This window comes from Panthera onca, chromosome C1, assembly GCF_046562875.1.
Source record: "Panthera onca isolate mPanOnc1 chromosome C1, mPanOnc1 haplotype 2, whole genome shotgun sequence".
Lineage (NCBI taxonomy): Eukaryota > Metazoa > Chordata > Mammalia > Carnivora > Felidae > Panthera > Panthera onca.
This window is the reverse complement of record NC_138346.1, coordinates 200,855,988-200,871,997: the sequence shown is the minus strand read 5'-3', so window position 1 is coordinate 200,871,997 and position 16,010 is coordinate 200,855,988. Positions and strand designations below refer to the sequence as shown.

The window sequence follows — 16,010 nt, the reverse complement described above, 5'->3', positions numbered from 1 at the left end:
CCCCTGGCCCAGAGCTCCCTGCCAGCCCCCACTCCCACTCCCAAAGAACATTAGAAGGAGTATTATAAAGAGACCTGGCCCCCTCTGTGGGCCTCAGTTCCTCCATCTGTACTAAGAGCTAGCTTAGCAGGAAGGACTTCTAACAGCCCTTTCAGCTTTAACAAAGTTTGGTGGCCAGTCCCCAGCACAAATTCAATGTCTCTTCCCTAGTCTGGAGCTAGCTGAGAACGTTAACTATGTGTTCAACGAATAAATGAACACCCAGTAAAACCAACATCTTTCCACCCTCCCCAGCTTGAGAGGCACTACTTACCTGGGGAAGCCAAAGTTCACAGGGTTGTTGGAGGGGAAGGGGATTCAAATACTTTAAGCGCTCTGAATGAGACTGTATGTTACACAGGTGCCCTTTATTTCCTGTCCTTACTACGTGCAGACACTGTGGTAATTGCTTTAAACATTGTGCAACTTGAAGCTCCACAAGGCCATGGCCTACCTACTATTATCTAGTTTTTCAGATGAGCAAAGGGACTAAGGAGTGAAGGGACTAGCTCAAGGTCACACAACCAGTGGGTAGCAGAGGAGGGATTCCAACTGTACCCACCTCCACTGCTTTTGTTTAACGTGGTGAGGGTGTGCTGGGCTGGGGCAGGAAATGGAAGTTGAACAGGGACCCTTGGCAAGGGGAGAGGTAGTCCACCCCAGGCGAGGGAGGCGCCTGAGTTGCCAAACGGTTCAACAGTTTGCAGAGCGCCAAATGGTATTGGAACTAGCAAAGTGTGGGAAAGCATCCCTTCCCCTCCCCCACAAAGGGCAAGGTAGACCTCTTTCCCTCCCCCTTCCAAAAGTGAGCCCTGAGAGGTCACTTACCTACTCCCCTGGATCTCAGGGCTCCTGTAAAAGGAACCCCCTCCCTCCCGGAGCCCTTTTCTGGACTTCAGGACCTTGCAAGGTGCAGAGCTGCCCCCAAAGAAAGCTGCCGCCAACGTCCAGAAAACTGTCCAGGATTTTTCCGGCACGTCCGCCCCCCACCCGCTCGGCAGTTGCGGGGGGGTGAGGGGAGTGGCGGGGGGGGGTGTTGGGAGAAGACGGCCTCGCCTCCCTCCTAGAAGCCCTGGGGCTCCTCTTGCTCTAGCAGGAGGCTCTGGTCCGTAGGCCCAGCAGCTCTCGGGCCGGAACAGTCCGCCTCCGAGTTTTCCCGCCGCCGCCGCCGCAGCCGCCGCCTCTCCGGCTACCTGGCAGGCCGGCGCTGCCCCCTGATCCCTGCCACCCACCCCCCCTCCCAGATGAGGCCGTGGAGCTTCTGACTCCTGGAGGAGGTGACGGGCCGAGAGGGAAACCAGGCGGCTGGGGGAGGGGCGTTGCCTGCACCTGGCCCCTCTCCGCCGCCCAGGCCGGGAGGGGCGGGACTGGACCCCCGCCAGACCCGCGAAGAGCGGCGGGGGGAGGGGAGGTGTGCCGCCCTCCACTCCAGCGGCCTGGGGGCGGGTAAAGAGATGTCCCCCCACGGCCCTCGCCTTGGAGGCGCCCCCTAGGGTCGGGCTTCGAGGCGCCCCTTCCCGAGCCGCGCGCTCAGCCCGCTCCCCCGGCCGGCCGCGCTCTCCAGCTGCAGGAAATTCCAGAAGCTCTCCATCATCCCGGCGCAGCGCGCAGTCCGGGCTGCCAAGGCTCCCCGAAGGAGAGCCACATGCCGGCCGGCCGCGCGGCCCGCCCTCGCCCCCCCCTCTCCAACCCGGCGAGGCAGCCACGTCGGGCCGGGCGGGGGCCGGGCCGGCCGCCCCTTCCCGCGCCCCGGGCCCGGCGGAATGCGTGGCAGCCCCGGCCGGGGGCTATTTTGAGCGGGAGGGGAGCGGCCCAACCTCGGTGTTTTCGGCTTTTTCCTGGCCCCCGGCCCGCCCTCCGCCAGCCCGGGCCCTCGGCTGCCCGCGGAGTCGGGGTGGGGGGGGTTGTCACGTGGCGGGGGGAAGGGGAGGGCCGCCGCGATCCGGCTCGGGCTCAGGCCCCGGCCCAGGCCCGGGAGGCGCCCGGCGGCGGTCCGGACCTGCGCTCTCGGGCGGGCGGAGCGGCGGGATTATTAATAGCGCGCCTGGCTCGGGCGGCGGCTCCAGGGCGCCCGCTACCTGTACGCCCCTCCTCGGGTGAGCACGGATGGCCTGGGCACTCCCTCCCCAGCGGCGGACTCAGGCCTCACTGGATAGCGCCACTGTGCACCAGTGGCCAATCATCGGCCTCGATTTCCTTACCTGTAAATTGGGGATGTGCTACCTGGCTTTATATGGTGGGTACCAAATAAAGGTTTTACTTGCTGTGTGCCTCTCTGGGCAAAACACCTTCCCTTTTGAGGGCCTCAGTTTTTCCATTTATAAAATGAGGGGGTCCGAGAGAACTCTTTCCAGGGGAAGAATCCCTTGCATGTGAATAATGTATTTTCACTTACAACTCAACTGAACTTATCAACTACCCAATGGTAATAGCCAACACTGAGTACTTGCCCTGCATGTATTAACTCACTTCATTATAAGGTTCCCATAAAGTAGGTAATATCCCCTTTTTGCTGATGAAGAAACTGAGGCTCAGGAAGGTTAAGTGACCTGCTAAAGTTCACACAATGGCAGAGGCCAGAGTCAGATAAACTTTGGCTCCAGAGTCTGAGTTAACTATTGAAGTACAGTGCCCTGAGATCAGCAGGACAAACACCCTTCTTAGAGGGAAGGAAACAGGCTCAACGTGTGATTTGCCAAAGTTGCCTTTGGCCAGTTAGTGGCAGAGGTGAGCATCCAATGCAGATCTTCCAATTCCTAGTCTAATACCCCACGGCAACCCTCTGAATCTGTTCAGCTTCTGCCCTGGGGTAGCTAGCAGGTTTCCCTGGGATGGAGTCCTAGAAATGAGCACACAGGCACTATCCCCATGGCCACAAAGCTTTGTCTAGGGCCCTGGGGATCACCCTTTGTTCCCAAGGGTCTGACCCAGGCTCCTGGGCCCACAGGGTTCACTAACCCACCAAATTCTAGACTTAGCCTAGCCTCAGAGCCATGGGAGTGAAGGCACCTGGGGGTGAGGGGAGATGGCACAGAGGGGTAACAGCCTGGGACAGGGCATGGAGTTGCTTCCTGCCCCCCCTCCCTCCAGCAAGGAAGCACAAAGGCTGGCAGGCCCCCCACTCCGCCCCGGAAACCTGGCAGTTTATTTCTGTCTCTGGGCCCCCTGTTTCCACACAGTCAGTCCAGGAAGGCTGGCAGCAGCTGGCTTGGAGGGGTGGAGCTCCTGCTCCCTCAAGGGTCCAGCTGCTACCCTGCCCCACCCCCACCTGCCAGGCCAGACCAGACTCCTGACTCGGAGGTGACTCTGGGATGAGGGAGGGAAGAGCTGGAGGCCACTTGGTCAGGACTGCAAAGGAGGGACCTCCTCCCAACTCCCAACCCAGAGCCTAAATGCTCCCCTAGGGTGAGCCAGTCTACATCCACTTCAAGTCCACTAAGAGTATAACCCCTGGCGTGTCCAACTCTATTCACTCCAGATCATTCTGGCTCATGACTCCTCTGGATCCTGGTCCCAAAGAAAAGCCCATTTCTAAACCTGTGCTGCCCAATATGGTAGAAACTAACTTGAGCACTGGGAATGTGGCTAGTTGGAATTAAGATATGTCGTAAGCACAGAATATGCATCAGGTTTGGAAGCCTAAATACGAAGAAGAAGAAAAAAAGGAAACTATTTTATAATGATTATATGTTAAAACGGTAATGTTTTGGGTATATTGGGTTACATGAAATACATTATTAACATCAATTCATTTATTGCTTTTAACTTTGTTTAATGTGACTACTAGAAAATTTAGATTACGTGTATGGCTCCCATTACATTTCTATTGGACAGTGTTGTTCTAGATCATATGGTACTCTGGCTTAGGGCCAAGACTTTGCCTGCTCTAGATCAATATCTGTGTGGCTTTAGCTCACCCACTTCCCTATATTCAGACCACAACCTTACGTGTTGGTCTAAATCTCACCACCCCACACCACCCCACCCCAGCTTTCTGTGAATCTAGGCTCAGCCAGAGATTACGGCTTAGTCTGCTTTAAACCACTGTCTATTACATGTCTTGTTCACCAATTCTCAATATCTGGATCCCAGCAAGAGTGTGGTATGGACTGTTTTCCATGTTAACCGGCCTGATAGCCTGAGGCCACAACCTTATTTGCTTAGATCACTGTCTAGTAACATTTAGGATCTAGACATCCTTAGGAAGAATGAGGTTCTAGATCAAGAGTTGGCAAACTACGGCCAAGAGCCAAATCCAACTCGCTGTTTTTATAACTCAAGTTTGATGGGAACACAGCCATGCTCATTCATTTACGCATTGTCTATGACTGCTTTCAAGGTACAATGGCAGAGTTGAGTAGTCATGACCAACACCCAATGGTCTATAGCCTAAAATTTGTATTATCGAACTCTTTGCCAACCTCTGTTCTAGATGACCAAGTCCAACCCACCATAAATCTAGATTCCAGCCTAAGGCTATGCCCTAGTCTAATCTAGATTACCTCCTTCCAGATGGTACTGCTGACCAGGGTCTAAACCAGAGCCTAACATGGACCACATGCTGTTTGGGTCCAGATTCCACTCTCATCTCAGGAGATGGGCCCCAATACTCTTTTCTGGGATGGAAAGGGTGTCTCCACTTCTGAGCTCCCCTAGAGGGATCGAAGCCCACTGGCCCTTCCTAATGGCCTTGGGAATGGGAAGGGAGGGTAGATACCAGAGATAGCACTGGAGACTGAGTCAAAGAGTCAGGAGTAAGTCCTCTCTCGCCAAGGGGGCAGAGCATAATCTGACCTAGAAGACAGAGCAGCCCCATACCCTACTTCTTCCCAGCAGTCTCCAGAGCAAGTCACTTACCTGGGAGTCATGTGGGACAGGTACCCTCCCCCAGCCCCGCCCCCCCCCCCCCCCCCCCCCCGAAGCTAGACCAGGGAGCTTCAAATGGCAGGCTCCAATTCCAGGTTTGACTTTGGGCAAATCACTCCACCTCTCTAGGCTTCCTCAGTTTCCCCATCTGTAAAGCAGAATGATAATGATGGTACCTACCTCACAGGGTTGTTGAACAGACTTCACAAGATCATGATGTATACCACTCTGCCAAGCCCCTGGCCTGTAATAAGCATGTAATGCTACCTGCTATTTTTATTACTATTGATCACCTAATTTGGTTCCATGGATGGACTTTGGCAGATCTGTAAACCTCCCAACATTGTAACCAAAAAACTTTTTTTGTATTTTTCTGAAGAGAAGTTCCATCATCTTCTCAAAATGGATCCTTTGCTCAAATGTTTAGGGAAAGGGGCGCCTGGGTGGCGCAGTCGGTTAAGCGTCTGACTTCAGCCAGGTCACGATCTCGCGGTCCGTGAGTTCGAGCCCCGCGTCAGGCTCTGAGCTGATGGCTCGGAGCCTGGAGCCTGTTTCCGATTCTGTGTCTCCCTCTCTCTCTGCCCCTCCCCCGTTCATGCTCTGTCTCTCTCTGTCCCCAAAAAAATAAATAAAAAACGTTGAAAAAAAAAAATTAAAAAAAAAAATGTTTAGGGAAAAAGAAAAAAAGAGAGGGGGTGGGGGAGTCTTTAGTTCAATCCAAATGGGGAAATAGATGGGAAAGGACTAGCCCAGGGCCCCTCAGAAAATGTGAGGCAAATAATAATAATAATAATAATAATAATAATAATAATAATAGTAAGAAAGAAAATGTGAGGCAGACCCAAAGCTAGCGGTCAGGAATTCATCTCCCAGGTCCCTCTTTCCACTAGTCCAAGCTGTTTCTCCAACCTGACCTCGCCATTTCTTTCTGGCTCAGCTATGACAGTCCCCCAGTGGGCTCCCCACCTCCAAAATGCCTCCACTGAACCTCCTCTGCCTAGTGCCACATTTGTCTTCTTCAGTGTCATTCTCGTGACACAATGTCCCTGCTCCAAAACCTGTAATGGCTCCCTACTGCTGCTGAGGTCTTTAGCCTGACATTCAAGAGCCTTCACAGCCAGCTCTGGCCCCCGCCAACCTCCTTCCTTGTTGTGGCCTCTTGTCTGGTCAGTGGAGCTAACTTCTTCCTCTCCTCTTTCCCCCTCCCCACAGTCTCCATACCACCCACACACTCACTCAGTTCTGGACAGATTCTGCCCCTTTGCTCAATCACACAGTGTCTCAGGCCCAGCCTGCTGCCCCCGCTCTGCCCTCAGGGCTGCCCCTGGGTCCAGCCACTCTCTGAACTTACCCTGATCAGGCCATGCTGGGGTATGCTGACTGCATCTCTGGCTCCAGGAAGCAGGCCTCTGCCCCTGCTCTCCAGTTCAGCTCCATCCCTGGTCACTGGCCACTGTCCATATCCTCCCCCATTAACCCCTCCTTCTGTCCTCTAGACTTTTGGGAATAACGCTCTCTTGTCACCCGGAGTCCTAGGGAGCCAGCACTATCCTCACAATTGTGACTCCTGGGTCAGATTCTTCTCTTTGAGCCTCAGTGTCCTCATCTACAAAAGGGGGACAGCAATACCTACACCTTGAGTGATTCTCATGAAGGAAAAACACCTTATAAACTGGAAGGTGCTTTTTCTACTAAAACCTGCTATACAAATAATACTAATAATAATCTCCATTTATAAGTTTACTTAACCCTGCCTGGCCTTCCCCAAGCCCTTTCCCTGTTTCATTTTTCTCCTTGACACTCATCAACATCTAACACAGCATGTATTTTACTTTATTTTGGTGTTAACTGTTTCACCCTCTAAATGTAAGCTCCTTGAGGGCAGGGGTTTTTCTCTACTTTGTTCTCTGCTGTGTGTCCTAGAAAAGTACCTGACACTAAATGTGCACCTGATAATTGGGGAATGAATGAATGAATGGAGTGCTTACAGTGTGCCAGGCCCTGTGCTAATCCCTTCTCAGATTGTCCCACCTTAGGTGGATACCGGCATTACTCCTCACTTTGAAAATGAGGCCTCAAGCAACTTGCTCTGATCGCAGGGTAGGAAGCAGCCTGGCTAGGATTTGCCTCCAGAGCCTGCCCTCTTGATCACTATGCTCTATTTCCTGTCCAGACGGGGGGTTATTTCTATTTCTATATTAGCTAAGCCTCTTGAATCTGTCACCCTCCCTATTTCCCTGGGGCTGTCACTCTCCCTAGGCCCCTGAGGCCACCAGTCCTCCCAACCCTCATTCTGACCTCTCTTAGCCATTTCCTCCACTTCTCAGCCCTAAACCATTCTTCTCATTCTCACCTCTGGGCCTTCGCTGATACTGTGGGCTATGCCTGGAATGAGCTGGCTCCCCATCGTTTTCAATTGTGCCCATTTCTCAAGGTGACCTCTTCCAGTCTTCACTTGCTCATACCTTGTTTACTGCCGGGGAAAACCACTGGGGGAGCATATACTGACTTGGTCCATTCCCTCATTGTTTCCTGAATCTGGAGGCCTTGCCCACTTCTGTCCCTCTCCTGGCAAGGTCTCCCCCTCCTTCCTCTGCTGGATCACTGCCCCCACCCTACAACATCTCTTAAGCAGGTTTATAGCTTTGTGATTTCACAGCCTGGCTTTTGAGTCTCTCAATCTCCAGCTCTACCCCTTACAAGCTGTGTTTCTCTGGGCATGTCACTACACCTCTTTGAACTTGTTTCCTATCTGCAAAATGGAGATAATGCAAGTACCTGAGCTAATGTGCCTGGCACATAGTAAGCACTCAATAAATATCAGCCTGCTGTTACTTCTACAACATTTTATTGTGTCACTCAACTCCATTCTAAAAGCCTCAGCCTCTGCCTCCTCCCTGAATAGCCACCCCCAATATGAATAATGATAATAAGATTGCTAACATGTATTGACCACTTATTATCTGCAGTGAGTAGCAATATATTTGGTACCTAGCAGGTACTCAATATTGCTTCCTGAATAAGTGAACTAACTAGTTTAATCCTCATAATACCCTGTGGGGGGTGGGAAACACTATTATAATACCATTTTACAGATAGGAAAATCAAGGCCCAGAGAGGGTAAGCAACTCGTCATGTTTGGGATTTAAACTCAAGCAGCCTGACTCCAAAAGTGAGATTCTCATTACCCTCCTCATCCTCACCGTTCCCATCTGATCTGCTCCAATACCAGCCCCAGGGGTGGGACCCTTTCCTTCTCCAGAGATTGGCTCTCAGCATCTATAGATGGATGTTCACTGAGCCCCTGCTCCAGAGCACCCTTCACACTCTATCTCCTTTGAACCTCATAAGACCCTATAGAGTCAGTGCCATTTTTATTTCCCCTTGACAAGCGAGGACACTGAGGCTTAGAAAGGAGTCAAGTAACTAAGGTTAGTTACATGGGTCCAAAGCTCAAACTCTTTTTGTCTGCATCATGCTTTGTGATGTTTTTCTCCTGTTGTCTTATACAACTATCGGTAACTGTTCAGACACATCTGCCTGGTTTTCCCAGACAGCAAGCTCTCTGAGGGCACAGTCTGAGGCCCACCTTAATTGTCCCCCCAATCCTCCCCCCCCCCCCCCCCCGGCCATGGCCAGCACTGCAGCCCAATCCAGGCTCCACCCAAGGCTTCCTAATTGTTGACCTGTGCCTTCCAGCCAGGCCCACCTGATGCTCTGACTGCTTCCCCCCCAAAACAGGTCTTGATTTGTGGGATCTGTCTGCCTTAGCAGACTTGGGGTTGGCGAGGGTGGGGCCAGATCTCCCTTTCAACTTAGACTAGAGACTCCCCAAAGATGCCACATCTCCAGGGAATTCAGGGCTCCCATCTCCCACCTACAGCATTAAGAGGGGAGGGGAGTATGGTAGTTCAGAAAAGGACTCTGGATCCCAGAGTTCCAAATGCAAAAGCTGTCCACCAGGTACTAGCTATGGGACCTCGGGCAAGTTACTTAACCTTTCAAAGCCTGTTTTCTTTTTTAAAAAATTTTCTTATATTTATTTATTTTGAGAGAGAGAGAGAGAGGGAGAGAGAGAGAGAGAAAGCGAGCGCACATGTGTACAAGTGGGGGGTGGGCAGAGAGAAGGAGAGACAGAATCCCAAGTAGGCTCTGCATCATCAGCACAGAGCCTGATGCAGGGCTCGAACTTAGGAACCACGAGATCATGACTTGAGCCGAGATCAAGAGTTGGATGCTTAACCGACTGAGCCACCCAGGTGCCCCTCGAAGCCTGTTTTCTGATATATAAAACAAGGATGATCATAATAGGGCTGCTTTAATGATGAAATGAATATCCATTTATAAAGCTAGAAGAGTACCTGGAATATGGGAAATGCTATGTAAGTGTTTGCTAAATAAAAGTAGGGCTCCACCTAGCCATGGAAGGGCCCCCCTGGTATGGTACAGTGCAAGTGACAAAGCAAACCCCAGTTCCAAACAGACAACTGAAGACACACAGGGAAATGGAAACAGGTGGCAGAGACCTCATACCTCGGGAAGCCCCCTGTGGCAAGAACCCACTGCTCTCCCCACATCCTCCAAAGCCAGAGGACCCCATTTCCTGGCTCCATCAGTCTTCTGACCTAATCCCCCCTACCCTAATCCCCAAGCCACTTCCCTTCCCCTCCCTCCCACTGTTAACTCTTTCTACGCAGCCAGAGGGATGACAGCCAGAATCCGGGCCCTGATTCTCTTAGTTGCTGTGTGACCTTGGGCAAGTCACTTAGCCTTTCTGGGCTTCATTTCCTCATCCCTACAAGGGAGGTCCATCCTAGAGATTAACTAATAACTGAAAACATGCTGTGGATGTGTTTGCAGGTGGGTGGACACGCTACGGTCCTACAGGCCTGACCACACAAATGTGTGTGCTCTTTGGGCACTGGAGTGGGGAAGGGGGCTGCCATTCAAAAAGCAGACCTCCACTTTGAAAGTTTCCTCAACCAGTCTCTAAGTACTGCTTGGGTTGCATGCCAAGCTCCCTACCCTCTAAACCACCACCCTCTGACATTAAAATATATTTACTGGGGCATAGGCAGGGGCCTTGGCCTCTCTTTACTTCACATGAAGCCCTGAGGCCAACCTGGGGAGAGAGGAGTAGGAGGCATCACAAGTGAGGAGTGTGGGGGTTGGGGGGGGGGGCTTTTGGAGGAGAGCCAGGGAGAGTAGAGAAGACCCCTGGGTTGAGAAGGGCAAAGACAAAAAGGAACATACCCCCAGGGCTCTCCCTCTCCCCCATAGCTGACTCAGCAATCACCTGGCCTGGCCTTCCACCCCTCCGAAAAGAAGAGGAGCCAGCAGCAGCAAGTTATGATAGACGATTACCGCCGTTAATTAATTAAAATAAACAGCAAATTAAATACAGCAAAATTAAAATAGTACAGGAAATTAATTCTCTACCAGCCCCACCTCACAGGTGAGATGCTTAAAGGGCCCTTTGCAGCTAGGATCCAGGGCAGCTGGGGGGTCACCAGAACCTGCCTTATACCACAACTCCTGGCAACCCCAAATATCAATGGTAGAGCCCACAGGCATTTACCTGCCCCCCCTCCCCCCCCAGATGGGCCTCCTGGCTCCTTGCCCCCAGGGGACTCCAAGCCCGGAGCCACATTCTGTAATTCCAGCCCTGCTCCTCCCTGAGTGGGCAGGAAGGGTCCTGACACCCCTTGGGCCAGGGCTTGGGCACTGTGCCCTCCTGGGCACATGGCCCACATCTACCACTACAAGGGTCAGAGCAGGAGGGAAGAGGGACCTTGGCCTTCTCTCCTGGGTTACCTCTGGGACTTGGAGTCTGATCCTGGCAAAGATGCCTCTTTTCCATGTTGAGCTCCTGGCCCCTCACTCAGAAGGCCCCAAATCTGTCTCTGGGGAACCCCTCATTTTGTTCCTTTCTTTTGCTCAGAATGCTCAGGAAGAAAGCACTGCTGAGGCCCAGAATTCTAGGCCAGATGATGCCCTGCAAAGTTGGCTAGACCAAACCCTAGCACATGATACCAGAATTCCCTCCTACTCAAGACTAATCACCTCATCACACAGATGGGGAAATTGACACCAAGGAGGGCACGGTATTTGTTTGAGGTCACCCAATGGCTTAGCAGCAGAACCTGGAGCACAGTCTCTAATGACCACATTCCGTGTCACCACCAACAAATCAGGTTTCCAGAGTGCGGCTCAACCCCATGCTGACCACCCCTTTGCCGGGCCGCTGGTCACCTGGCCCCTCCTCCATAATCCCATCCCAAGACTCCCCAGTCTGTGTCCCACACAACAGCCAGATTAGACTCCTTGGCCTGCCCAAGGCCAACATGCGGCTGTTGTCCACATGGTTCCCTTTATCTGAAGCCCCTCCCTCCACCTCTGCCTGCCCAAGTTCAACCAGCCTCTTTAGGGTCTGGCTCAATGCCAGCTCCTTCGTGAGCCTCCCGGAGCCCTGACGGGTGCTGCCTCATCCTCCTTTAATCTTCCAGGGTGCTTAGGCTGCATCCCCACGTTCAGCCCTATCTTGTCTGCGTGAGCCGTGGTTACCAGGTGCTTGGGCTACCCAGAGCTGCAGACTACCTCACCTCGGGGCCCCAGCCCTGGCAGAGTACCCAGCACTCAGGAGGGGCTCAGTGCTCTTCATCCGATGTCCCCGTGCCCTACTGTTAATGACAACAATGGCTATCACTGATTGAGCATTTACTACAAGCCCAGCTCCTGTACTGTCCCACTCTCGCATGGTGGACCCAACTTAGAGGTTGTGTGACTTTCCTGAGGTCACACAGGAAAGAATGGGGAATGCCACAGGTCCTTGCTCCTAAATGAGCCTCCTCTTCCATTCCACTTGCCTCTTCTAGATCAGACCACCATCACCTCCCATCTGTACCACGTAAGCCTCTCGACTAGCCTCCCTGCCTCCAGTCTCTTCCCACCTTACTTTGTCGCTAAAGACTTCCCATGACTCCTTGTGGCTCACTAGACAAAATCCAAATCTGTGATCACAGCAGCTAAACTCTGTGACATCTGGCTTCTGCCTTCTATGCAGCGTCTCTTCTCAACATCACCCCATTTGCCTACCACACCATACCATACCTTGATTTATTTCCAGGTTTTGCATATGCTGTTCCCTCTGTGTGGAACACCTTCCCCATATGTTTCCTCTTGTGAATTCCTACACATCCCTCAACATACAGGACCCGGGGTTACCTTAAAATCTCATCAGGTGAGATAAGCAACAAACTGGTCACAAAACTGAGAGCTCTATGAGGGAAGGGCCTGTGTCCCCAGTGTCCCTAGTGCTTAGCCAATAATCCATGCTCAATCAACATTTGTTGAACGGACGCTCCGTATATAAGTGTTGGCTCAACAGAGAAATGACAGAAGAGTACCAGGCCACAGCGTACAGGGCTGGAGGTGGAGGGGAAGGGACTGAGGCCAGGCAGGCCAAGGACGCGGTGGAGAACAGTGACAAATACTGTCAGGGGCTGCTCTGCGGCAGAGCTACACTCTTGGCAGAGGGAATGTTTGTGAGAGACAGAGGAAGGAAAGCGATGGTGTGAGGGAGGCTCTGAAAGTGTGTGCGCGCGCGCGCACGCATGTGAGAAAGTGGCGAGGATGCATGTCGGGGAGCGGGTGTGTGTGCTGCATTTGTGAATGAGTCTGTGAGAGAGAGGGTGGGGGATGTCAAGGAGCGCACGTATATGGGCCTGGGCGGGGGGGGGGGGGGGGGGGGTCTGTGTGGGAAGGGGAGGGTGCCCGTGAAAGAGAGCCTGTGTGCTGGGTTCGTGTGGGTCTGTGCGAGAAAAGGTGAGGGTGTGTGTCACAGGGCTGTGGGTGTAGGTGCTCGAGGTCGTGCATGTGTGCTTGGGGTGGCGGGGGGGTGGGGAAGGTGACGGAGAAAGACAAGGAGCAAGAAGGGGCCATCTAAGGGGGGGGGTGAGTGAGAAACTCTGTGTGGGCATGGCGGGGGGGGGGGGGGGCGGGGTGCTGTAAGCATGCGCAGGGGGAGACGGTGTGCCTGTGTGTGTCCAACAGGCAGGGTAAGGTAAGAGATGTCGCAGCTCTACTGAGGGTGTGGCTTCCATAGCCTCGGCCATGGGCCCTGTGCCAGAGGTGGGGGCTGGCCCTGGGCCCAGGGTGGGGGGCTCTGAGAGATTCCTCAGAGTTCTCCCTGGAGCCACAGGCGCCAGATTACTATGTCCCCAGGCAGGGAGGCCGAGGAGGCCCAGATGTGCGTGCTCCTTACATCTGTCCACAGCAAAACCTCTGGGCATTTATTTGTCTTTGTCTGTGTCCGGGTATGCACGCCTGTGCTTGTGTGCGCACTGCCGGCTGTGTGTCTGTGCCTGTCTTTGTCTCTGTATGTATCTGGGCCTTTGTCTCAGTGTGTGTGCCTGTTGGTCTATGCCTGTCCGCATGACTGTGTCCGGGTTTGTGTGTGTCTAAGTGTATCTGTGTCTACGGGGCACTGTGTGTCCTTGATCTGTGCCTGTCCAAGTAGGGCTGCCGGCGTCCTCCCGGACTGCCTGTTTGGAGCTGTGGGTCTATGTGGCCTTGGTGTGAGTGAGGGAATGTTGTGCTTTTGAGGCTGTGTGTCTAGATGTGAGTGTTTCCTTGTACCTCCGTGGGACTGTGCTGTGTGTTGTATTGTGGAAACGTTTATCTGTGCCTGTGTGATGTGCGTTGTAAGACCAAGGATATGTGTGTCTCTGTGCGTGTATGTGTGTGTGTGTGTTGGGTGTGAGGGTGTGAGGGGTTTGTCACAGACTGGTGAGCAAGTTAATCTCAGACTCCGTGACACGTGGAATAAAATCACGCTCCCATAATGGGATCATTCGTCTTCCTGTCCAAGGAGGGAACCAACTCTTCACCCTCCGCCCTGGGGGAGCCAGTGGGGCCAGGGCCGGGCTCAGCCCCCATCCAGGCCCCCTCTGGCTTCAGTACCCCACCCCCACCCCTCCTCATCCGCACCAGGCCCATTCTGCCTCCAGAGTGCCCTGGTGCCCACTGCGGGCTGGGCTGGGCTCCAGGACATGTGACCCAGAGCCTTAGAGGCCTGTCCTGGGCCCCCCAGCCCCACCCACTACCAAGGAGAGCCCTGCCCCAAATGGGAGGGGGAATGCAGGAAGGAATCTTTGGGCCCCTCCTCCTCCCGGAGGGGAGGGATGAGCTGCAGGCCGGGCCGGGATTTTCCATCTCTCAGCAACAAGATTCCTGGTGAGCAGGCTGCGGGGTTTGGCAGGGCGCCTGCTGGAGACCCGCCCTCACCCGCCAGGACGCCTGGGTCCCCAGGGCCAGGCAGCAGTGGGTTCCCTGGGGAGCCAGGAGGGCCCCAGAACTTCAGCTTACTGCTGCCCAGGCCTGTGGGAAAGCCAGACACTTCCAGGCTCCCCCCCGGCCCCCGCCCCCCGCAACCCCCAACCAAAGACGGCTCTCCAGGCCTCTAGGCGAACCATCACCCTTCCTCTGGCCTCCCCCTAGCCTCAGCCTTTGCTTCAGAAAGCCGTTCAGCACCACCCACTCCCCACCTGAACCTTGGCACAGGCCCAGCCTGGGTTCTAGACCTCACCTCTGGGTTTGAGGGCTCCCAAGGCCAGGGCTGTGCTTCTCATCTCAGACTGGGGCTTCTGAGGACAGGGCCATGTGTCCTGCAGCTGTGAGATCCCTCTTGGACTTAATGCTCCTTCCTGATTGAGCGGACAGGCATCAAGAGAGGATTTCAAACTCAAGGCTGGGGAAACTGAGGCACTGAAGCTCTCTGCCCTACCTACCCCTATGAATCAGAGGCCAAATGCAGTAGTCTGGAGACACAAGATCCTAATTTTGTCCAACAGCAGTGGCTGCCACTCTCTTCCCTATAGGGGGTACAATGTCAGGAGGGGCTGAGCATCAGTTGGAGGGTAAGGGGAATGAGAAGGTGGATTCCCTAACCCCCCAGCCTTGGATGCGCAGCTGGAGAGCAGGTTTGGTAAGAGATTAAGGTCGAGGAGGAGGAGAAGTGAGTTGCTCCAAGATTTATGAGCCTAATTCTTCTCCCTTAAATTCCCCTCCAAGCCCCCAGCCCCAGCCTGGTCCCTCCAGGGTCATGCTGTGGCCCCAGGCCAATGTCAGGGCCCTAACCCATCGATCAGCTGTTGCTAGGGAGTTTCCACCCCAACGGGTTCTAAAGGGAGGGGCTCAACTGACACTAGGGACCCAGATTGATTGGGAGGGGGCATGGCCCTAAAGCGGCAGCCAACAGCCCCCTACACCCTCCCAGTTGCTGGGGGCTCAAGGACTCCAGGGAAGAAGCAAAGGCTGGTGGGTGGGGCCCAGGAGGAGGTAGCCTCCCAGCCAAGGCACCACACCCAGCCCCGCCCTTTCAACAGGCCAGGAGACCTGGGATCCCTTGGGGCCCTACAGCTCACTGGGTGTGTGACCTTGGGCGGTTGCTGCTCTCCAGGCCTCAGCCTCCACACCGCACAATGCAGGAAGTGGCTCACATATCCCAGGTGTCCCCTCTTCAGCTCAGTTCCCTCAACACTTAGCCCTGCCCTCTCTCCAGTCCAAAATCTGGGCCACATGGGGTGAGTATGGGGCAGCTACCTGGAGGAGTCCCTGAAAGCCGTTCAAGTCAGAGCTGAGAAGCTTATGGTGATCACCCCTCCACCAGGCATCCGTTTTCCAGAAGAGTGAAACTGAGGCCTTGAAAAAGGGTCTGAGTCTGGACCAAGAGTTCTACTGAAGTGTCACTGATGGGGTGGTTAAGGGCATGGTGTCGGGACAGGAAGACCTGAATTAAAATTCCAGCTGCGCCAGAAACCGTGTTAAGTCCCTTGCCTTCTTGCAGCCTCAGTTTCCTCATCTGCAAAGTGCGTAACGGTGCCTCCCTCCTTGAACTGTTGAGTGGAAATGAGAAGATGCACCTCAGGGTTTGGTGCAGCGTAGCAAAAGCTTGAACAATGGTAACTATCACGATTGCGGTAATACTAGCATAAACCCAAGCAGTCAGAGGGTAGGGGAGGAGGGGTCCCAATCTGGCTGGAGGATGGCTCGTCCTCCAGCCAGTTTGGGACCCCGAGGGCCTCAGCTCTGGAGGGCCAGCCAAA

The 16,010-nt window shown here is 53.9% G+C and overlaps 1 protein-coding gene across 9 annotated transcripts in view; it reads right to left on the bottom strand.

Moving 5' to 3' along the window:
* AHDC1 (AT-hook DNA binding motif containing 1) overlaps window positions 1-16,010 on the bottom strand; it is a 64,142-nt gene that overhangs the window by 36,049 nt on the left and 12,083 nt on the right. For 3 of the 9 annotated variants that reach the window (XM_060623449.3, XM_060623447.3, XM_060623448.3), the window contains exon 3: window positions 14,492-14,609. The exons of 5 other annotated variants lie outside the window; for them this stretch is intronic. The gene's annotated coding sequence lies outside the window, so the exon portion shown is untranslated. Of the gene's footprint in view, window positions 1-867; window positions 1,236-14,491; window positions 14,610-16,010 lie in introns of those variants that run through there. One more of the 9 variants, XM_060623450.3, reaches the window with a different exon arrangement.